The following is a 25,285-nucleotide window of genomic DNA, read 5'->3' on the forward strand; positions in this document are numbered from 1 at the left end:
GAAGGAAGGAAGGAAGGAAGGAAGGAAGGAAGGAAGGAAGGAAGGAAGGAAAGACAGACAAAAGAGAGAAATAACAAAAGAAAGAAAATGGAAGGAATGAAGTTAGAAAGAAAAAAGATGAGAAAATTTAAATAAGCACACAATCACAATCACATATTAGGCTTAAATAATGACAGAACACAGTCTGAATTGCTAACCACTTGTTTCTAAAATGAATTCATGATAGATTATGGTATTATTTTCCTATTTCTGACTCTAAGAAAATATGGGAAAATGGGCATTTAAAAAAATAATTCTCTTCATTGAAAGATTCTCTCTGGCTTTTTGTGGAAACTGCAGAAGATCTCTGTAAGAATGCATTATGTGGCCTTAACTCCTTTAAGGTAACAATAATAAAACAATTTTACATGAAGACATGTTTATCCCCCAAAGGGCAAAAAAACAGAGAAGACCATCTTGCAGTGAAAAAATGGCTCATTTTTTTTATGACTGGAGAAAACAACAACTTGGTCTCTACAGATTAAACAAATGATTCAAACTCTAAGAGCTGAAAATCCATAAGGGCATGGGTGCCTACACCACTATCTGCTCACCAGGCAGTATTAGGCAAGCGAGAAAAATCTACTAGCCTTGTGAGATTGTAAATTTATGTGGTGCTTTTTTTTAAGTCCACAAAATTAAATTAATGTTTTTTGCAGAGGAAAACTTTACAATAACGAATATACTGTGTGTAAATAAAAACTTAAATGATTAGGCATCTCTCCTTTCTAGAAAGCTTTTTCTCTGTGTCATTTTTTATAATAAATAAATAAATAATAATAATAAATATAAAAAGAAATATATAAAGAAAAAAGAAACTGCCATCCTTGTCAACTTGGCAGCTGGGTGACCTGATGTAACTAGCACCATTTACAGTCTCAAGGAAAGGCCTTAGCAAAAGGCAGGAAGATAGAAAGGGCACTGCCAGGTACAGAGGGGGCACTTCTAAACCACTTCCACCTCTAAAGACTTTAAATTCATCAAGTGTGCCTCAGGTCTTTATCCATAAAATGAAGGAAAGAGAAAGACGTTGGCCAAGAATTTCTAGCTCCCGGATTCAATTATAACTGCTGGAGGCATCTTGGAGTACGTAGACTCATTCAGACCACTGAGACCCTCCAGCCTACAAAGCCTTCTCTGAAGGACTTTGCTAGCAGAAATCAGAATGTAAATAGAGGTAGCTTTTAAAAATACTTTCTAGGGGACTTTTAGGGTAGTGAAACTGTCCCGTACGAAATTGTAGTGGTAGATATGTGCCATCACCCATTTGTCAAAAGCTATAGAACCACAACACCAGGAGTGAACCTTAATGTAAACTATGGCCTATAGTTAAAAATAATGTGTCAATATTGGTTTATTAATTGTAATAAATGTTCAAGATGTTAATAAAAGGGGAAACAGTGCCTAGGGTAGGGAGTGGGGGTTGGGTGGGTATATGGATCTCTATGTACTACCTGTTCTATTATTTTGTAAATCTAAAATTGCGCTTAAAAAATCCTTCAACATAGTCTCTCCGGGATTTCCATACACCCCTGACCTTGTTAAAATACTTAGTGCACTTGCTAAAAGATAACAAAGTCTTACACAGATTACAAACTGGCCACCTACCATATATGTTCTTTGAACTGCAGTTAAAAAAATTAGTTGCCAATAAATTAAAATCAGAAAATATTTAAAAGAGTCAGATTGTTTTAACGTCTAGTAAAAGCAAATGAGAACTCATGGCAGCACAGTGTTTGCCCAGGGCAACAGGCAGCTGGAGCTGAGGGGCCTTTACTCTCAGGAAATAGGTGGGATTGTGCCCGCTAGTTGGACCCAGGTCCTCACTGCTCTCTACTGTCTTTCACAAATCTCCTTTGATTCCTATGTTATCTTCTTGGCAACTAGAGGCTTTGCATTTCATTGGCCAGGACAAATATTATCAACGTCCTCTGGGTTCCTTTGAGAAATGCAAATTCTCGGGCCTCAGCTCAGTTCTACAGAATCAGAATCAAGGTTCTCCAATATGAGCACGTACCAGAATACCCTAGAAGACTTGTTACAACTCAGATTGCAGGGTCTCACACCAATCTCCCTACTCTTCTTCCCTGTCACTCTGAGTTTCTGATTCATTAGGTCTGGGATGAGACCTGAGAATTTTTATTTCTAAAAGACACTCGGTAATGCTGATTCTGTTATTCTTGGGACTACTTGGAGAACTTCGAGTTTCCATCTTTGGGTATTTCTTAATAAAAGCCCTTCTCAACTTTTGCTTCTGAAAAAAAAAAAAAGAAAAGAAAAGAAGTTAGCATCTCCTCAATCAATTTAATTTTTTCTTTGATTTTGTTCTGATATGAGTTAGTGATTTTTTTTGAAGGATTTTCCATTTTCCTGGTGGGTGGTTTTAGTTCTTTGGAAATCTCTCCCATATGGGTAAGCATTTTGTTTAGTTAGCTATTTAAAAACAATGTGGCATTTTTTCTGTGGAAACTGGGTCATTTAAATTAATTCTTGGATTTATAATACATATAATTAGTTCCAAACAATATACAACTCTATGCTCTGTTTGGGAATATCTTGATTACGCAAATGTGAAAATAATTGACCAGAATGGAGACAAAAAAAAAAAAGGTACATAAAATCCCCCATTTCTGATATGCTTTGCCATTAGGCTATGAATTGTATAACACCTAACCAAAAGTGCTTGCTGTATTTTTAATGGTCCACCCATAGCTCAGAGTGAAGTCTGAACTATTTGTTGTTTGCTGTTGTTATATTCTGTTCCAGGGTTCATAATTTGAAAATCGACTTTGGGGACTTTTTGCTCAGTCTATTAAAATGATTCATGTTGCATTCAACATAAATTGTGCATTCACAGAGGAGGGTGAGAGCCCGTATTCACAGCATAATAACTAAAGTGAATTTTGTACGAGCCGCAGTTTGTGGCAGCAATGTGGTATCATTTGTCTTAATTTTTCTTTGGCATTACATTAGGCGAGTGCATTTACATTTCCAGGTATGGCTAACCACTTTAAAAACTTTGTTTTTACAGCATGAGTAAAGGGGGAATCAAATCTGCATGTTTATGTGATGTAACATCAAATAATGCCATTTTACTGTCTGGAATACGTGGGGATTTACATTCCATTTACTTGACTTCACAAAGGGAACTTGGGCTGATATGCAAAGTACATGAAATATTTACCATCAATGGATCATGCCAGGCTTCTAGAAGAAAGAGGAGAGGGGGAGGAGATAATACCCTACAATTGCTGTGTTTTTCTGTGTTTTACTTTTAACAGTACAGTAACTAATTTCTTAAGTGGATTATCAATTTGAAATTCAAATGCATCTTAAATAAAACCAAATTTCAAATAACTTAAGCCAAAACTTTGGGTCATTTTGCAGAACTGAGTAACCATATGACACTTCAATGTATGTATATGTATATATCTGATAGCTATTCATACATATATATACACACACATATGCAAACACATATGCCTCCTGCTCATGAAATATTTATTCTGGAGAATTGAAATGGAGTGCACCTACATGTCCATTATTGTCATTTAAGGTGCATGTATGTTTGTGTATATATTCATATATTTTTTAGCGGAAGAATTCTAAAAATATGATATATTAAATTCATTATTTCAGTTTGATGGAGAAAGTAAAAAGAATACATCTTAAATTCTTTCTATCGAAGTGTTTTTTAAATAGTCAAAGTAAGTGTTAGATCAGAAAGCATTATACTCACTAAATCCCATGATTATAACGCTTAATGATGAAGTACTTATTTTTATTTAAACATGAAAATGAAATTAAAAAAACATATAACACCTATACAAATATGGTAGTTCTTCCATGCTGCTCAGACCATCTAAGTGAAGAATCTTTGTTGAAAATATTTTTTGTATTATTTGCACAATGGTTCTGAGCAAAACAACATGGTGTATGATGATTAAACCACTTAAGAATGGAGATAGATCTTAGTTCACATTCAGATCTCACTCTCAATTAGCTGTGTGACATTGGAAAATTTAAATTCTCTGAGCCTCAGTCTCTTTGTCTGTAAAAAGGAGATAATAATAATTCCTACATAACCCATGAGAACAATGTATGTCCTGTTCTGAATGCAGGAGTAAAAGGAGCACTCAGTGAACATTAGTGATCCTCATCAATCATTACGATCGCTGTTACTATCGAAACTGCAATGAAGGGGACAATTTGGGCAACTGTGGAATCATCACATCTGATCGTAACATAGAGGAAAAGCAATAGCTCATTGGCTACCAAAAAAATTGGTTGATCAGCCCATATAACTTAACTATGTAAATACTTGGGCTGGGTGAATTAATGTGCTTTAACTTAAGGGAAAGGAATAAGCTTTCGGGGCTTTTGGAGTGGACTCAAAAGCCTCAGTGAATTTCAACTCTTCTCTAATATCTTTCAGCTTGTTAGCGCACTAATTCATTCAGCCCCTGGTTTCACGGGCTACTCTGCTTGAGGCCCTGAGACTGCAGAGAGAACATCTGCCCTTGGCTTTTAAGTACTCAATGATCTATTGCAGGGGTCCCCAACCTCCGGCTGCAGACCGGTGTGGTCTGTGACCTATTAAGAACCAGGCCACACAGCAGGTAGTGAGTTGCAAGCACGGGAGTGAACCTTCACCTGTATTTGCAGCCACTCCTCAGCAATAGCATCACCACCTCAGCTCCACCTCAGATCACCAGGCATTAGATTCCCATAGGAGAACCAGTCGCTGGTGCCAAAAAGGTTGAGGACCGCTGGACTCTATGGGGATGTTTCTTCAACTTTAACTCCGTCAAAGAATTACCTGGGGAAGGGTTTAGAAATGAAGAACCAGAGATTCTTAAACAAGAGGTCCCCCTGGGACCTGAGAGTCAGTCTCTTTAATGAAGGGCCCTGACTCTGGAAAAGGAGATGGCAAACAAGGCTCATGGTGGAAGAAAGAAAGAAGCCAGGATGGAGGCGGGTACAAATCAAGATAGGGACCCAGGAGATGCAAACTTAAGTTGGCCTGGGGTTGGCTCAAGGAAGACTTCTCAAAGGAGGAGAGTTTGAGCTGAGCCTGGACAGGTAAGTAAAAGTCAGACCACTGAAAGGCATTCCAGGTTTTCATCTTCCTCTGCCCTGACATAGTGCTTGAGAGCAGAGCTTTAGAGTCAGACTTCCTGCCCCAAATTCCAGCTCTATCCTCTCACTGTTGGCAAATTATGTAACCTCTCTAAGTCTTAGTTTCTGTGTCTACGAAAGGAGGATAATTACAGCAAACATCTCAACAGTTGTTGGAAGGATTAAATAAAGCAACGTATGTAAAAGCATCCAACACAAGGCTAGTACACAGTAGGCTCTTTATAAAATACCATCAGTATGGACAAACCAAAGTCCATGCATTTAAGGATGAGTATGTCAGAATAATAAAACTCTACCCCATTTCTATAGCCTGTGTCATACATGGTTATTTTATGCCCATTGGTCATGATTTCGTGAAATAAGCGGGGGTAGGCAGCATCACTTCTATTGCACATAGGGTGGTTATAGGGCTGTATCTGCATGTATCTGGCCCACTCTCTCTTTTTTTGTACATGGAAGTTGAGGTAAAAAGCATGAGCAATAACTAGTTATACCATGAGGACAGCTTCTAAGGAATCTCACCTACATATAAACTAGAAAATAAAACATCGTCATGAGACTTTATATATTAATATATAACTGCTTTATTACCTGGTTGCCTAATTGTTTTATTTGGAAGGGAGAGGGATTATATGTTTGCAAAAAGTACACAAATAACAAATAAATATACTGATATTACTTTCACCTTTAACTATTATTTTGAGAACTGATAAGGCTTCCAGCTAAACATTTTATTTAATAACAAATGCAAGAAACTCAAGTATAAATAAGAAAACACTGTCAGTGATGATTTCTGCAACTGAAAGTTATTTAGTTGCAATAAAAAGCCCCTCCAAATTATGGACACAAATCTGAATCAAACATATTCAGGGACTGTAGGCGTTAAAAATAATACAGAGTATGAAAAAAATCTATATTTTAATCTTTTGGGGGCAGAACCAAATTATCTTATTTACTACATGAATGGTTTCCTCAATTTAACGCCAATCTTTAGCATCAACTTCCAACTGTCTGAATAAACAGGCTGCACAAGAAAAGACTAGATTATTTATATTATGAGGCTATGCTTAAAAATAAAGTGGAGAAATTACTTTACCTATATTGAAAATAAGAATAACATGCATATCGTCCCAGCTTACAAAAAACTAATTTTATTTTCTTCTGTTTCCAAGAGTGAGAACTATACATGAAGTCGTAAATTAAATTCATCTTTGATGGTGAGTTAAAGGAGAGAAGAGAATCTTTAAACTTTTCTGACATGTTCAGAAAAATGCCATATATCATATAGATAAACACAGCTCCAACTCTGTTTCCATACTTGATACTTAGACATGGAACATATTCTTGGTAGTGAAATTTCCTTTCAAAATATAATAATTAAGGATATTTTATATAGTGCTTCGGTTTGTATGGAATCAGGATTTTATTTTATTTATTTTTTAATTTAATTAATTAATGAATTTATTTATTTTATTTATTCTATTTTTTTTTTTTTTTTTTTACACCTACAGCACCCCGTCTTCCTAGGTGGTCTCCCATCCAGGTACTAACCAGGCCCGACCCTGCTTAGCTTCCGAGATCAGACGGGATCAGGCTTGTTCAGGGTGGCATAGCTATAGGCCAGTTTTTTTTTTTTTTAAGTTCATGGTGAAATATACATAACATAAACTTTATCATTTTCTCCATTGTAAGTGTACAGTTCAGTGACATTAAGTACATTCATATAGTTATTGTTTTTTATTAAATTAAAACAGAAATGATAAAAACAAACATTTATAATGCAGCAACAGCTTCAGTTTTTAAGGAATGTGGACAATAGGCATTAGGGATAAAAATCTATAGAGATTGTCATTAGAAAAGAAAGATGCTTCACTTTTTATATCTTGGCTATGTTGGCAAGAAACAATAGAGGCCTCTTCCCCATGAGTGTCTCCTCCTCCTGGGAACGTATTCAGGAAACTTCGTACGCTTTATATAGGCTGCATTTGGGGACATTGACAAACACCAGAGAATTCACCCAAAGACTACTAGGCCTCTTGTGCCACAGTCACATGCTTCCATGAGAACTGCAAAGATAGGTCACACTTGCCACAAAGCCCCAAGAACTATTTTTTGCTGCTATTATGGCCTTTTGGTGACAGAGTCAGCAAATGCTGAAATATCACTCTCTCCAGAACCTTCGAGGTGGGAGACTGTTCTAAGAAACTGAGCATTTCTTTTTCATCCTTTTACCCATTTCCTCTTTCTGAGAGCCATTCTCCAACTGCCCACAGAAGAGAACTAGCTGGGCACAATTAATTGGCCAGGGACGAAAATTTCACCATCTGAGGAAACTAGAACCAAATGCTCAGCTCTCAGATGCCTTGAGGTTGCAATTTCACTTTAACTATTTTTTACAATAATTAAAAATACATTGGCAAAGGTAAAATGCCCTCAGAAGAGAGGGAGGAACCAATGGCACTGTAGTGTGGAAATGGTTTTGCTCACCTCCAAGAGTGTATTTCAACAGAAGGCATGGACTGGTTGTCAATACTCCAGTCACACCTGCATTATCAATAGTGCATTTTTGTTCTTACCAGTAACTTTCATTGCGAGAGCACTAAATCCACCTAACTTCCTCATTCATCCTATTTCTGTATCTTGTTCTTCTTTGAATCTCAACATTGAGCACAGAAGACTTCCAGTAAATATTTGTTGTATGACAGAACTAAACCTTTGTAACGTTCTTATAAAATTATTATTTCTATCATCACTGTCATCTCATTCTACCGATTTGCAGAAAAGTGAAAATTAACAACTTGCTTAAGGCCACACAAATAAAAATCTGTATTAAAGGATTCTGAATTTCTTTTTTAAGAACCCTAAAATACTTACATTGACTGTATACTATATAAAACACCCCCCAGCAGAGCCTGGACCCACACCCAGAAATCAGACACGTTAATATCTCTGCAGAGAAATATATCAATAGTCATGTAAAATGTATAACAGAGACAAATGAAGATTATAAACAGGGCCATGATAGTTCCAATCAAGCTTAGCTGCCACTTGAGTTTGCCACCGACTAAAGGCACATTTTTGTTCGTTTTTAAAGGTTTTGGATTTTTGAATTGCAGATAAGAGAGTGAGGACCTAAAGAATCTGGACTCATTCAGGTTTGCTGACTCCTAATCTCTTGCTCTTTTAAAGTTGGCTCTGGGTGCTGCTAAGAGCTTTGCCGAAGCCTGACAACCTTTGCAAAGAACCATTTTAGATTAAATAATGTGGGCACAGTCAGGGATCTGCAGGAGAAGACTTTAGCTATTTGCTTGCTGTTCAGAAAAAAACATCCCCACTGGACAGACCAGAGAATATCTATAAGTTTAGAACAGAATTTTATGGAAGCTCCACATCATGCCAAAGAGAGGTCTCCCTGTGGGAGTTAGAGTGGAGGGAGCAGTGATGGTCCAAACAATGGAAAAAGATGGGTCATGATTTATATTTGCCGAGTACTCCATGTCCTACAAGTGTGTCGGCTTCATTCTCACCGAAGCCCTGCCCTACAGATGGAGCTCTCTCCTTCAACGCTGGGGTTGTCAGAAATAGGAAAGCCCAATGAAAATGCCCCAGACCCACCAGTGCAGAGGTGCAGAACAAGATGGGGAGTCAGCCGGCCTTAAAACCCTGCACGCTTCACACCCCCATCCGGACTTTTAGGGACACTGGCACAAACAAATCAAGCCAGCCTGTCATATGATGACAGAGTGATTTCTTTCCCAATGTGGCATATTCATTTATCATCTTTCGTAAGACAGACCTAGACTATAATTTAGTCTCATCACCGCTGCTTAAATGAACTCTGGGTTTGGATGAGCTTTAGCAGATTCTTCGACATGGAGTCACTTAGGGACTCGGATGTCAAAAGGTCAGGGTTCGAACCCAGAGTGAAGCTCCTAGGGGGCAGTTCCTAGTGCTGTGCTGAGGATCCTGGATGCCAAGAATGACTATTAATTGATGGTGTTGATGGTAATGAGTACCCAGGGGCCACAAGAAAGGGAAGCAAGAGAAATATAGTTGGAAAAGTAGGATTTTGAGATACATCTGTCATTTCCATAGTAGGAAAGTTACATTCAATATTCTAGTAGAATACAACCTAAAAAGCCTCCAAAAATGTCTTTACTAGAGAAAGACATTTTTAAAATGAAATAAAATAAATATACTTTGGCAATTAAAGTTATATCTACATTTTAAATAAATTATACCTTTAAATATCTAAATGAGGTAATTAAGTCCATGTCTGTAGCAAATAAGAATACAGAAATCTGTTGGCATTAATGATAAAACAAAAACATAAATCATGAATTAAACACATGTTATATGCCAGACACTGAGCTTTATGTTCTTTTTCAATAATGTAACAACGCTGCCAGAAATTCCCAGGTTATAAGGAAAACAAAACAAACGAGGTCAGTAGAGTTAAGTAACTTGTCCAAAGACACGCAGTAGAAGCAGTGGAGCTGGGATTTTAATATTTGTATTCCTTCACTAAGGCCGAGCTTCCTCTACGTGATGGAACATTCAACTGCCCACGTCTCTCAGTGGATGGTGACGACATGGCATAGTCACGGGAAGGTGTGATGGGGTTTAGGAGTATGAAAAGAAGACTGAATATGCCAAACTGGCATAGTGTATACAACCTTGCCATTTAAGTTACTGTAACTGGGCATCGGAGCACTTAACATAAAACGTAAAATGACACCATCAGCTGCAAACGTTTTGCTGTTTGTTAGAATCTCATAGTTCAGGGTCCTGCATCATGATAGGGCTGTGAGGTCTTGGTTTCCTTGCTCCTCCGCATAATAAAAAGAAGAATGTAAAGTTTCACTACATTGTGAGTAGGGGCCATGGACTTCCTGAAGGGAGGCCAAACATTTAGAGGCAGAGGGAGAAGGGAATTCTACCTCCCCACTTTTTTACTGAGCTCTCTGAGCCTCTATCTCAGCCTTCATTTCTTCAACTATAAAAAGAGTTCCACCACCTCATGGGGGCTGAGACAATGAAATGATACGTGTGTGCCAAACTCCAGGCACAGGGCCCACAGTGTGCATTCGGTGCAGGGTGTTTAATCTGATTAATTAATTTTTCTATCCTCCTCATCATCCAAAGCTACCAATGAGTGTTTAAGGCACAAAATCAAACAAACCTCTAACTCCTGAACCTTCCACTCCCGGGCAACGGGACTTGCTTCCTTGCCTGAAAGGCTAATATATCAGCAGTCACTCAGGTTACAGTCCCATGAAAAACACGGGGTGACAAAAGCCCCTTGCAGCAATCTCCAAGAAGGAGAAATAAATTAATCAAGCTGCCAAACGGAGAAGGCCGGGTTGACCTCCTTCTGATCTCATTACTTCTCTATTACCCTTTTGAAAAACATCCTCTTACAGAGATCACTAATTGAAGATTATGTGGAGGGAAATCACACCTCTCCATCACGGTGGTAACTTTGCCTCATTTGTCATTCTAATAATTCACTTCTTTTCTTTTCTGAAGAGACAGAGACACTAATGGACTATCATCAGTTAAAAAGGCAATTTTTCCATTTAATTGCACTCATTAAATACTGCAATAGAACAATTGGAAAAGCAATATTCTCAATATTTAATCATAGTATAGGAATAATGAAACATTGCTTCAAAATAAATCCTGGAATATTTATAAAGTCGTAAAAGAGCTGTTTTAACAACACCTGTGATCAGAGGCAACATATTTAAAATTAGACATGTGATTTTTCATTTCGCTTGATTAGAGTTGGTAAACATTTGCATTGCAGAGGAGAAGATTCAAATGGGCCAGTGACCCTGAACGCAGAGGTTTTGTGACTAGCAAAACACTCCCAGGCTGTTACAGAGGCTTGAAGGCTCTTATACAAGCCAGCCTTCCAGGCAAGCTTGGCCAAGAAATCTGAGAAATGGGTTTCTAGGCCCATGAGCAGGTCTTGCCCTAAGCAGGTCTTCTGAGAGCAAAGACTTATCACTTTCACTTTTCCGACAGCTTTACTGAGATAAAATTCACATACCATACAACTCGCCCATTGAAAGTTCACAATTCGATGGTTTTTAATACATTCACAGAGTTGTGCAACCATCACCACAGTTGATTTTAAAACATTTCATCACCTTTAGCTATTATTCTCCTATTCACCCACCCACAGCCCCTCCCAGCCCTAAGCAATACTACTCTACATTCTGTTTCTATAATGTCCCCATTCTAGACACTTGATATAAATAGAATCATACACTATGTGGCCTTTTGTGTCTGGCTTCTTTCATTCATTCATAATGTTTTCAAGGTTTATCTACTTTGTAGCACATATCAATGCCTTATTTTTTATGACTGTATAATATTCCGTTGTATGGATATACCACAGCTTATTGATTCATTTGTCCATTGATGGATTTGGGAATTGTTTCCACCTTTTGGCTGTTACAAATAATGCAGCTATAAATGTTCGTATACAAGTTTTTGTGTATGTTTTCATGTCTCTTGGACATAGATCTAGGAGTGTAACTGCTGGATCCTATGGTCGCTCTATGTCTAATCATTGGAGAAACTGCCAGACTGTCTTCCAAAGTGGCTGTACCTTTTTACATTGCCAACAAGAATGTATGAGGGTTCCTCACTTTCTCCACATCTTTGCCAACACTTGTTATTGTCTGACATTTCCCTTCCACATTTCAAGACTGAGGTGAGCAGTATCGAGGAACAGAGAAACACAGAAGCACCCCAGCTCACTTTGCAAACAGAAAAACCTGGTTCCTTGACCGCTGGGAGGCTGCACGGCATGAATGGGAAAGTCCAGGGTTTTGGAGTCGGGCAGACAGAGGTTTAAATCCAAGCTCTGCCGCTTCCAAGTTTATTACATACAGCCTTGGGTGAGTCATCTAAACTAGATGACCTTTGAGTCCTCTTGTTCTTAACACAGAGGAGATGACCTTCTAAGGTGAAAGTGAATGCTGAAGGAAGAAAATGCATCGGAAAGTGCCTAGCGAGATACGCAGCATCCAGCCACATTTCTGTCAAGGGGTATCCATGATTATTATAATTCTTGGTTGCAGCCTCGACACCCATCTCTACCAAGCCAGCCACCCACAAGTCACTCCTCAACATTTATGTATTCACACCACACAGCATCATAACTCTGGGCAGGCCTCCTGGTCCTTAGGAAAACACACACTGGGTGCCTACCCAGCCATGGGCCCAACAACCTCAATAATCAATACAGCATATAGGACAGAAGAAAATAAAAATATACACTAAAATGACCAAGGCAGTGTAAGCTTATCTGTCGCAGAACATTTGGAACAGAAATATATTTTCCTGAGTCCAAATAGGAAGAGGAAATTGAGAACTCACTCTCCTTGGTTTTCATCATTGTAGCGCAGGAAAAGGAAAGTCTACGGGCTCAAAGCCAGATGGTGGGCATGACCCGCTTTCAGAGCAGCCAGCCCTTTCTTAGTTAGCCCTCCTCTTCTCTTCATTGCCTGGTATGTTCAACCTCAGTGACCTGTTTGTTTAAAACAAGCTCAAAAAGGAAGACAGAAAAAGCAGAAGCTGTTGGGTCTTCTGAGAATGCTAGATGTCATTAATTGAGCCTCATGTGCATACTGTCTGTCTCTCTGCTGTTAACCAAAAGTTCTGGAAGTCCTGGGAAGCTTGGACAAGGACTGTCTGTTTTATTACCAAAGGTATAGATATTATATAGCACCATATCAGGCGCAAACAAAGCAGGTACTCAGTATGTGTTGAATGAGTCAATGTGTAAGTGAATGAATGAATCTGTACTATGAGTGATGCCATGGAACTGTCTGGATGCCCTCTCCTTCCCTATCACTGTAATTTCCAACAGGGCATTGAAGGCAACTGAAAATAAACAAACAAATCCAAGAAAAATAAGATCATGCTTTAAGCGTCTAAACAAATCCTACAGCCTCTTGTGGCCATCAGATGGCCACCCCCAAGACTCTACTGAGCAGACTTTCTGAAGCAGTCCCTAATTCTTTACTTGGGTTTTTAATGTATGGTTTCGACCATTTCTTTACAGCAGACTTCATCAAACCACAGCACACCACCCAAATCCAATCTATGGCCTACAAGCTAAGAATAGCTTTAACATTTTTGAATGGTTAGAAAAAAAAAATCAAAGGAGGAATAATATTTTGTGACATGTGAACATTTATATGAAATTCAAATTTCAGTAACTATAAATAATTTTTTTATTGGAACAGCACCACACCCATTCATTTATACATTACCTATGACTGCTTTTGCACCATAAAGGCAGAGTAGAATAGTTACAACGGAGACTGTATTCAAAGGCTAAAATATTTGCTATCTGTCCCATTACAGGAAATGTTTGCTGATACCTGCTCCATATATTAATTTTACTTTCATCTATAAAAATACAGAAATTATTATGTGCAGCACCATTCAGCAACAAAAAGTTAGTTCAGACTTACCTGGTTTTGCTTTCTGCCTCCAACAGTCATTCACGGACTGATGCTATAGGCAAGTTGCTTGCCCTCTCTAAATCCCCATTTTCCCCATTGAAAATGGAGCTCATAATATCTATGTCACTGGGCTGTTGTGAAGTTTAAGAGATAAATGTAAAACATCTGGCATAGATCTTGGCCACAGTGAGTACTCAATAAATGTTACCCATCATTAGCATATACTATTATTGTAAAGAACAAACTTTAGAAATACATAGCAATGCATTGCATTACGAAGGGAGTCAAAGTCAAAATGTCATTCCCCCCTCCTTACCCCTTAAGCTGCCTAAAATATAGAAGGTTCGGGAGACACTGAAAACAACAGAACAACAAACTATATAATCAGCATATAACCAAATCCAGATGGATTTGGCTCATTTGCTATTTTGCATTGTTTGTCCTTGTCTCCCCTACAAACCCCATCTCACTGGCAGTGAAAGTGAGAAGTAAATACACAATCATCCCATTTATATACAACAAAATTGAAAACATTTGGCTTTTTGTAAAATTTGGAGCTAAATGTTTAGGCAAGACGTTTGGGTTTGTCCATTCAAGCTGCTGTTTTGATGCACTAATTTGAATTTGTGTTCCATCCACAACCTATCTTTGAGGGTCTGTCACTTGCAATATGTTTAACAGACACTCAAAAGAGAAATACATTTGCATCGATTTGGTATGAAGAACTAATGTCACTAAACATCACTGGAATCATATGCCTCCCTAGTCACCACTCCTCCAGCTCCAAATGTTTAGGACTAAGCTCCAGAGCTGGAAATACAATCAGACCATAAAGCTAAGACTCTGAGCATACATAGGATGGACTCTTAGTTCATCAGTCTTAACCACTCTACCATACGACTTCCTATAATTTACTTTTCTGAGCACTCTGGTGTAGCGCTCAAGAAAATGACAGAGCAATAAGACAATACATAAATTCAAGCCCCACGTCTTCATTCACTGTCAGGTTATCCTGTTAAGGACTGCGTATTCAGTCCTACAGGGCCACAAACATCAGACAGGGATCCTTGTGGCCGACTATGAATAGATTTCAAGTTTCAATAAGCCTTCCAATTACATTATTCTACTCTGCCCTTAATTTAATTAAAAAAAATATAACTGTGAGCCTTTGCTTAGGCTTAAACAATAGAAAGTGTTGGGGGTGGGGGGTGGGGCAGGGGGCATGCTGCTACTCAGTCTCCAAGATTTTTGCTCCAGACAAGATGCATTTTCAATCAAGGTTATGAATTCCTAATCACACTAGAAATTTTAGGTACTGAAATTTTCTCTACTTTAAAAAAAACTAAAATGTTTCAGCAATATGCAAGTTTCAGCAGTGCTGAATATCAGTATTCTTCTATTCCAGTTGTAAAGTTATTAGTTAAGGTGTGAATATATTGTAAATAGAATAAAGCTACAAACGATTTAGACTCTGATGGCAAATGAGACAATTAACCTCAAATTTTTGCCGTGTAGCACTCACAGCAAGACAACAGCTTCAGAAAACATAAAGCTATTTTCACTTTCTGCAATCGAATCATGGCTTCAATTAAAGACATATACCCTGTGTTAGTACATATGAGATGCCATCGAAATTTTCTAAGAATACTATTTCTCTCTTCTGTTAGACTAGGTATACCATCTTCTGCAAAACAGCTGGATCGTTTGTCAATAATCAAGAGAAACAGATGGTTAGAAACATCCAGATACTTGAAAACATCTGGATATTTTATTCTTCATCCAGATGTTTGGCTTTCCCTAGGTGCAGCCTGCTATCTTTGGTTGAATAATTCTAAAAAGCGTTTGGCCAAGAGGTAAGTTTACTTCATCAATTCTTTCTCAGGATAATTATGTTTGGCAAAAGAAGCCCACATTCTTTGGGGAATAATGCTGTTATTGGGATTTACTTCATCGGTATGAGTTAACCAAACTATTTCTGGTAAAAGCTAGGGAATAAAAAAAATTGAAAAAAAATGCAAAACTGGCCCACTGTGCAATGTAGGTTCAGTCATGTTAAACTACCTACTTAGAGTTCACAGAAATATAACTACCTGGGGACACCAAAGCAGAACCAGAGTTTAGCATAATAGCTCACACAAAGGTGACAAAAAAATAAAAGTTCGTTGAGCAAACACAAGCAGAATTTCCTATAATGCTAGTGCGCTCTTCTATTTAAAGACTCAGGTGCAGCTTCAGCTCTACAGCATGACTACTGCCATTCGCTTATTCACTCAGCCAAGATTGTCTCGGCCCCTACTGTCTGTACAGTCACAGACATGAGGCAGAGAGGTCAACATGGAGTAAAACAAATATAGTGCCTGCCCTAATGGCATTTCCAGCCTAGTTCAAGAGACAGAGATTAAACAAATACTCTCACCCAAATAAATACACCATTATCCATATATTACAATAAATGCTATGAAATAAAGAATATAATTAGACATTGTGTTGGGAGGAGGTCTGATTGAGATGAGGAAGTCAGAGAGCGGTTATCTAAAGTCTTAAAAGGTGAGGCATTAGCAAGGAAGATCGGGGCAAGCGCATCCCGGTCAGAGTGGACAGCATGAGAAGTGGACGGCACGCTTCCCGGAAGAACATAAGAAGATCATGGGTGGAGGGTGGTAAGTGTGACTCCAAAAGGAGATCTCGGTGGTGATGGAGCGGTCTCGTATTTTCATCGCAGTGTCAGTTACACGAACCTGCACACGTGATGAAATGATATAATTTAAATCAGTTTTCTGCTGTGGTGCAACAAATCACCAAAAACTTTGTGGCTTAAAAGAATATAAGTTTATATCTTATAGTTACAAATATCAGAGGTTCAATGTGGATCTCACTAGGGTAAGACCAAGACGTCAGCAGGGTGCGTTCCTTTCTGGCATCTCTAAGGGGAGAATCCACTCCATTTCTTTCTCAACTTCAGGAAGCCACTCACCCTCCTTGGCTCACGGCACCCTCACTCCATCTCCAAAGCGAGCAGTGCTATCTCTCTGATTAGCTCAACCTATTCCCTCATCCACTTTTAATGCCCTTGGACCCACCCGGATAATCTTAGATAACTTATTTTAAATTCAGCTGATGAATAACTTAATTTCATCTGTGACCTTAATCCCCCTTTGCCATGTGATATAACGTATTCCTCCGGTTGCAGGAATTAGGACATGGACACCTTGTGGGCCATAATTCTACCCACTACAGAACTACACACTCACATTGCACCAATGTCAGGATCTTGGGTTCTATATTTTATTCTAGTTTAGAAGAAGTAACCATTACAGAAAACTGGGTGGAGGGTGCATGGATCCTCTCTCTACTATTTTTTTGTAGCTTCCTATGAATCTATAATTCTATCAAAATAAAAGTTTTTAAACATTTTTTTAAAATAGCCAATACTTACAGGACATAAAATTACACATATGACACAGTTCAAAGCACTTAACATTTATTATCCCATTTAATCCCTACAACGAGTCTATAAGGCGGGTACTATTCCCACTTGACAGATGAGGAAACTGAAGCAAAGACAGGTTTTATTAATTTCCCCAAGGCTATCTGAATCCCAATCGGGTATCTCTACAGGTTGTATCTTAACATTTGTTTATATTTGGTAGACTCGAATTTTAATTAAGGGACCAAATATACCAATCGTACATCAAAAAGTAGGAGAGAGAAGACTGATGAGAATTATTATTATTTTAAAAGAAGCCTAGAAGATATCGACCTTCGATGAGGTAATTTAGAGGGTGAAATGATGAGTATTCTCAGGAGAACCTCCCAAATCACTCTCTCCATTACCTAAAAAGAACTTAGCTGTAGACAGGATAAAGATTAAGAGTAGAATGATCGATCCACTATACTTTGGGATCCAGTGCCTACGAGTTAATTTACAGGGCAGTAATCTACTAAATGCTAGCTATTTTTCTTTTTATGCTTTCTCCCAACCACATGGATCTAGGAACAAATCAAGCTGTCCACCTTAATCTTTCACTTTTGAAAAGCATCTTCATGGATGTGTAGCACAAAGCACCTCTTGCTCATCCCAACCCTTTCATAGTTTTCACCTCATGGGAATGGAGAGTTGACTGTGAGCATGTCCAAAAGACAGGCAACCCAGACTCTCTCCTGAGAATCTAAACCTGGAGCTGAGTCATACAAAGAAGGGGATTAGAGCTGAGTCATCCCAAAGGCAGTATCATGAAGAGACCATCTGGTAGTGAGGATCACAGGGACCGAGCGCAAGGATGAAAGCTACACACTGAGGATGGCAGTCTAGGGCACACTGGGTGCTGATGCACCAACTCTGGGCTGCCCGCTCCTGAAAATAAGCCATGGTGTGGTGGCCTTTCTGTTACATGCAACCAAAGTCATATCAGGCACAGTATCTTGTTTTCCTTCTCCTTAAATTATCCAGTCCTTTTTGTTGCTTGCAATCGAAGAAACCCTAAGGTAGGAAACTCCTCCACCCATAATAAAAAGCTGGAAATTCTCCTGTACTTTATGCACTTCTCACGCACACCCCAGTCCCTCCACTCCTATTCTCATCAAAACGAAAACTTTTCTAGAAATTTAAACATATACATACCAAAAAAAAAAAAAAACAAGAATCCTCCCAGGCCCAAGGCTCTTAAAGGTTTCTGTAGACTGCTTCTGGGTTGCCATGCCGACTCAATTATTAGCCCCTCTAGGAAGTAGGGATCAAGCACATGTCATCCTCTAACTCTGAATCTGAGGGACATAATGCCTTTAACACACAAAAAAAAGTGACTCACATTCCCTCAATATTTTCTAAAGGGATATTGTTAGAACCAATTTCTACTCCTGGATCTTTTGTGCTCCAGGGTAGAAGCAGGCAGCAGTCCAAACACCACGTAACCTTTTCAGCAGCCATAAGGAAAAAGTCACTACCACTTTGCTTTTTATACCTAGGCTGAAGAAAGAACGGCAAAGCCAATGCACTAGAGGATTAGCAATATCTTCCAAAAGAAAAAAAAAAAAAAATGTTTATGGGGAGTGAAAATGAATGATAATAGTCTCACTGTCCACTCTCATTTCCTAGTGGTTCAACCAAGTCCCTGGATGTCATAAACACTGACGGGGAAATAAAATGCTCTAATAAATCAGAGTAAGGGCATTGGGAAGGGAGCCGATGGTGAGGCACACCTGCTGAGTCACTAACTCTCAGGACAGAGAGTCAATGAGCCGAGACCGGGCTTCCAGAACCTACATGTGGGCCACCCTCAAGCAGAGGGAGCATGGAGTCCTCCTACTTCATACGGGTGTGAGTGTGTGAGTGCACATGGACACACACACTCACACACACGCCCTCTACTTTCACTTTAGCCTAGGGTTTCTCAACTGAGAACTACGACATTTGTGGGGCGGCTGCGCTGCACACTGCAGGGTGTTTAGCTGCATCCTTGGCTGCTATCCACTAGATGCCAATAGCCACCTCCATCACAATGTAGCAAAAATAATGTTTCCAGATACGCCCAAATGTCCCCTGGAAGGCAAAACCACCCCCAGGGAAGAGCGACTGCTTAACCTGAACTTTCAGGTCTCCATAGTTTACCCCACCCTTCACTTGGCAGACTCCTATTCATTCTTCCAGATTCAGCCTCAATAAAATGTTCTTCCCAAAGCCTTTCCTGACTCCTCCATTCTTTGGAGAAGTTAGATGCCGCTTCTCCAGGTGCCCCCAACTACTAGAGCCTTCATCTCACCCCTGGTCTACTCCCTTGGCAGCCTTCACCTCTAGATTCTAACTTCCTTGCAAGCAGGAAGCAAGTTTATTTCATCTTTGTATCCCCAGCGCTCAGTAGAGTGGCGGGTCATATTAGATGTTCAATAAAGGCTCATTGGAAAAAAAGAATAACATGTGAATAAATAGACAAAAGGAATTTTCGGCAGGAGGAATGTCACAGAGTACAGGGCTTGTTTTGAGCAGCACAATTGTATAACTTTTAAAGCAACATGGAAAAGCACTACAGTTAGGAGTCTACTACCTGTGATGGAGTGTAGCAAAAAAAAAAAAAAAAAAGTTACATTCTCATCGCCATCTCATAGGAACAGAATTTCACAAGTTGTAAAGCTGGATAAAGTAGCAGAGAAGGCAGTACAAGAATTAAAATGCTCTATTCTCCAGATAAGAAAACTGAGACTCAGAAAGGTTAGTTATCTTGCCTGAAGACACGTAATGGAGAAGGAGCTGGCTCTTGAAGCTGAGCCTTTAGGTTCAAGTCCAAAGTTGTCTTCCCTGTGCCACCTGTCAGGGAAACGATGCTGCACTCGGGTTAAGAGCTGCCCATTCTAAAAACATGGCCAAAGGAAATGGTTTAAGAAGACTACATGGATCTCTTCCCACATTGCTGTTAAGTGTGTGACAAGAGAGGCACTCTCATTCACTGCTGGTGGAAATAAAACTGGGCACAATTCCTTCGGAAAGGAATTTGACAACACCTATCAAAAGACTTGGTGATGGTTGAACCTTTGAACTAGCTAATCCACTTCAGGGAATTTAACCTGACAAAACCATCCGAGACAGAAAAAAATGCTCAGTGCACAGATGTAGGCATTATTCACTGCAAAAAAAAAAAAAAGTAGAAACCTCCTAAATATGCAACTACAGGAGATAGGTTAAATAGATACAAATCTACTCCATAAATACTATGTTACTATTTAAAAGAATGTTTATAAGGAGGGTGCTAAAGCAGGGAAAAATTCTAACAGAATGTTACATGAAAACATAGGATTCAAATTTTTATCAACCCAATCACAACCTAAATAAATTGTAGTAAATTTACACAATGGAATATTCTATAACCAAGAGAACGAATAATCTAGAACTCTATGCAGCATTAAGCATAAATCTCATAAGCATAATGTTGAAAGAAAGAAGCCAGACACAGAAGAATACCTACTGTGTGACTCCATTTACAGAAAGTGATTCCATTCATAGAATTCATAGATGGACAAAACTAATTCACGCTGTCTGAAATGGGAGCAGTGGTTTACTCCTGGTGGGCACTAGAGGATAATGACTGAATGAGGGCAAAAGGGGGCTTCTGGGTCATGTTTCCTTTCTTGACCTACATGCTCATTATCTGGGTGTGTTTCAGTTTATTCAAATTCATCCAACAGCAAGTATATATTATGTGCACTTTCATGCATCCGTGTTATATTTCCACAGTTTTAAAACCACAGGCACAATTCCACAAAAACAAGAAGCTGACTCCGAGAGTTAGGAAAAAGTAAATCACAGCATTCATGTTGTTTATCTTCAGATGGTGAGACCATGGCAATTGTCTTGTCATCTTCCTACTTTTGTATATTTTCCAAATAATTCAATAATAAGCACATTTATGGGAGGTGGGGGTAAACAGTACTTAAACAAAATACATGAACAAGACAAAAGAAATGTATGAGCGTAACAACAGTGTTGGAATACGTGTGCATATGTGAGTGCACGTGCGTGCGTGCGTGTGTGTTTTACCAAGAGAAGCATTAGTAGTCAAGAGGGAAGGGGTCCTACTAAACCCCACAAGAGCGAAGAGTATTCTCTCATTGACAAGGCTGTACCAACTACAGAGAGACATTTTAAAGTCTTATAGGAATCAATTTAAAAAACCCTAAAGATATGTTCACAGTAAAAACTCTGAAACTATATACAACGAAATATTGTGCACAGGTAGTTTAGGTGATTTTTATTTTCCTTTTCTTATCTACATTTTTATTTTTTTAAGTAATGGAAACATATGTATAATCTATATTGGAGTTACTCATCTGAGAATGAGGATAATAATAGAATATTGAGTAATTGTGGGAATTAAGAAGCCCTAAATAGTATAAGTACACACTAATATAAACATACTTACCAACTGATATGTTTTCTTCTTCATCATGTAATTATTTTATTATTGTATAAAGTTTGCAAAGATATCTTTAAGAGTACAGGGAAAGTTTTTTCGTCCAAAAAAAATGATGGTTCCACTTCTCATGTCAACATTTATATTACCAATTTCTCAGTGATTTCAGATACTAAACAATTTTTTTTTAAAAAAAAGGTAATTATCTTAGAGGGAAAAAAAATCCACTTTACCTCATATTTAATGCTCTCTTACATAAAAAAAAAAAATGCTTTATCTATAGCAGACAGAAGAAAATCATACAAAATTTAAGACCAAAAATAGAGAGATAAAGAAAGAGAGGGAGAGAAAAAGGGAGAAGGAAAGGGAGAGGGAGAGGGAGGTGGGAGAACAGAGGGATAGTGGGGTAGATGGATGGCTGTGAGGATGGATGGATGGATGGATGGATGGATGGATGGATGGATGGATGGATGGATGGATGGATAATAGAGAAAGACTGGAATAGAATGCCCAGAAAGGGTCAAGGCATCCAATGAAAAAAAAAGGTTTCTCTCTGAGATGGATGCTAATGAGAACTCTCGTCCCATGCAAGGACTAACCTCTCAGAGGGCCCCCAGCTAACTATGAAAGTGGGAAGAAGTTGACAGAAGAAACTGAGATGACTCATTAAATAAGAAGACTAGCATTAGCAGTGGAGATGGCCCTGGGGGCTGTGGCTGGGTACTGGCAACAGCAAGAGTACGTATTTAAGGGGTCCTACCTGTGTCCAGCACTTTTTTCAACATACTTTCCATTCTTTATCTGGTTAAGAGGTATTAAAGTTGCGGATGGAATTAGGGTAACACAGGGACGTTGTCCTTCATAACTAGGTGGGCCCACTGTAACCATGAGGTCCTTAAAATGGGAGAAGGAGGCAAAAGAGAGAGGACCAGTGAGATGGCCATTTAAGAAGGACTCAGCCCAATGCTGCTGGCTCATAGACAAAGGAAGGGGCCAGGAGCTAAAGAATAGGGGTTGTCTCGGGAAGTCAGAAAAAGCAAAGAAATGGATCTTCCCCCTAGAGCCTCCGGAAAGAACAGAGCTCCCCCAAAACCTTGATCATCCCGGTAAGCCCTGTGTCAGACCTCTGACCTCCAGAACTATAAGGTAATAAGTTTGTGTTTTACATCACTAAGTTTGTGGTAACTTCTTACGGCAGTCATAGAAAACTAATATCCTTCAGGTTACTTCTTAAAAATAATTGTATTATGTAAGCTGTGCATGAACATTTCCCATTTTTAAAAAATACAAGCACTCTGAACAAAGCTCAAGCCCCCCTTGGCCCTCAGCCCTAGCCCTTTCCCAGCCACCCACCCCTCCTACAGAGGTAACCACTACAAGCGGGGTACACACTCTCCAGGCCTCCTCGTCTGCTTTTCCTTACATAACATGGATGTGTCCAGGTCACACTGCACGCCGATTCTTCCAGCAGATCCAGTCTTGAAACAGTTAACACCCATCTCCCGAGGAAGGAAAATAGCTCCCAAGCCCAACAACTGCAGAAGAATCAGTGTCTGCCTGTGCTTCTGGGGGCGAAGGAAGTGACAGGTTGAGTACCTCTTGCATACCTTCTGTCTCCCTTCCAGTTATAAATCCTCCATTCTGGAGCTTGTGGTAGGAACTAAGCTCCCCAAGCCTGAATCTGTTAAGTAGTCCTAGCTTAGAAGATCAAGAAAGGAATTTGTTTATACATTTTGGGTCTGTGTTATCAAAAAAAAATTAGCCTAAGAAATACAGGGAACATGATCAATAGCAAAACAATCAGTCCAACCATGCTTTGCTACCAAGAGATAATGAATGCCTACAGAGCTGCCAGAAATTGCTCAAAACACACTCTCCTCTCTCTTTTTTTAATCCTTGGGACGTCTGGGATTTTTCACAAGTCTCCTATCTGCTCCCCAGTCTTCTGGGAGACTGCTCACTAATAGCAAATTAGTTCAGACTTTAGAGGCCCTGGGTCTTTGAAATTTTCCCCAAAACCACATGCTGGCAGCTGGCACTTTAGCACCCTCACTTGCCATTTCTCTGGGGCTCCATGAGTGTCCACTCTGATGCCACATCTGCCTCTTGTCTATAGTGCCAGCAAGGGCACCCCTGCCCTCAGAGTTGCTCTGGTCTAGTGAGGTTCACTACACTCCAGAAATGTAAGTGGGTTCTCTTGGACTAAAACATTAATAGGGGTTGGAGATGGGCTGAGAGGTGTTAGAGTATGCAAGGGTGGGAATAATGCCTTTTTTACCAGCGCTACCTTCACTAGTGCAAGCTGGGGTCCCAAGAGCAAGGTTAATGCATGTAAACTGCCTAGAGATACCAAAGGCACTGAGAAGAGAAATGTCTTTTCCACCGTGACCAGCACATGGTGCATACCCGCCACATGCTATGTGTGGTGGGGGAAGGGGTGGTTTGGAGCATTCTGATGACTGGTAGTATCATTACAGATTTGGGTCCACTTATCAGTTGCGATGGAAAGTCTTTTTGATATACAGCCAGAGCCATCAATCTGGTGATCTGGCCTTGCTCTCAGACATGAGAACAAATTAGCTCCACAAGGAGTATAATGAGCATGTGTTTGTTATTCAGTGAAAAATTAATTTATTCTATCAGCAAATATTGTGTGCTAGTGTTCATGCATGTGTTTGTGTGCATATGCCAAATATGTGCCATGTCGTGATACAGAGCTCAGAAGGACACTTTTCTAGAAAAGCCACAAATAATTTTAATGGGTTCTATGCGTAGTTTAAGGGAAATTCATGAGTAGAAGAAAACAAATTAAATAAAGCTCTTATGGAAAATGCTGTATTTCTTTTGGACATGTGATCGCACACACACAAAAACACAAATAAGTTTATCATGGTGGGCTAAGAGGGTAGTTATAGATGATGATGGTGATGGTGATGACTGGGAAACAGAAGGAAGACGGGGGAGGGAGAGGAAGAGAAAACAACAACAATAACCATGATGCTCACAACTGTGACAGTTACTGAAAGCTGACTAATGCCAGAGGTTGTTCTAAGCATTGCACACTCTTGACCTAATTTAATTCAACAATCCTACCTTAGGTCCAGTTATTATACCTATTTTACAGAGAAAGATCCTCAGATTGAGAAGGGTTAAGCAATATGGCTTATTAAAGAGATAATACCCGGAAGCCTAAAATGAAGAAGTGAGGGTTACTAGGAATTATGGAAAGAAGTGGGGTTCACTGGGAATTGTGGGAAGAAGTCATGTTCAAGTTTCTTGACTCTGACCTGGAATAAGAAATGCACCCTTCAGGCCAAAGTTGGAAGCAAGCCCATCACACCGAAATAACATTATAAATAGCATGAATAGTCGAGGCTACAAGAGGCTTGTCTCTGGGAAGGGTGCCCAGATGACCTCTAATGTAACTCTGGAGACTTCTCTGGGTGTCACAAGGCAGGATTCCAAAAAAGCTATTGCCACAGGGAAAAGAAAATCTGGTCAGACAATGCATAACAACCAATGGAGCCAGATCTGGAAAGCGCTGAACTCACTCTTCCAGAATCTTCTACCATAAAATGTCCAGGGATATAATGCATATTATCCTATAACGCATTTCCCAAAATCCTTCCTACCTCATGTTTTCTTTTTGTCATTTGTTCCAGTTTTGGATAAAGGAAGAAGAAAGTAGTCACTCATTCATTCATCCATCCATTCATTCAT

The 25,285-nt window shown here is 39.3% G+C and overlaps 1 protein-coding gene and 1 pseudogene across 2 annotated transcripts in view; both read right to left on the minus strand.

Moving 5' to 3' along the window:
• WWOX (WW domain containing oxidoreductase) overlaps positions 1–25,285 on the minus strand; it is a 908,680-nt gene that overhangs the window by 715,697 nt on the left and 167,698 nt on the right. The gene's annotated exons all lie outside the window — the stretch shown is intronic.
• Positions 6,681–6,799, minus strand: LOC112478281 (annotated as a pseudogene).

This window comes from Pteropus alecto, unplaced genomic scaffold (genome assembly GCF_000325575.1).
Source record: "Pteropus alecto unplaced genomic scaffold, ASM32557v1 scaffold42, whole genome shotgun sequence".
Lineage (NCBI taxonomy): Eukaryota > Metazoa > Chordata > Mammalia > Chiroptera > Pteropodidae > Pteropus > Pteropus alecto.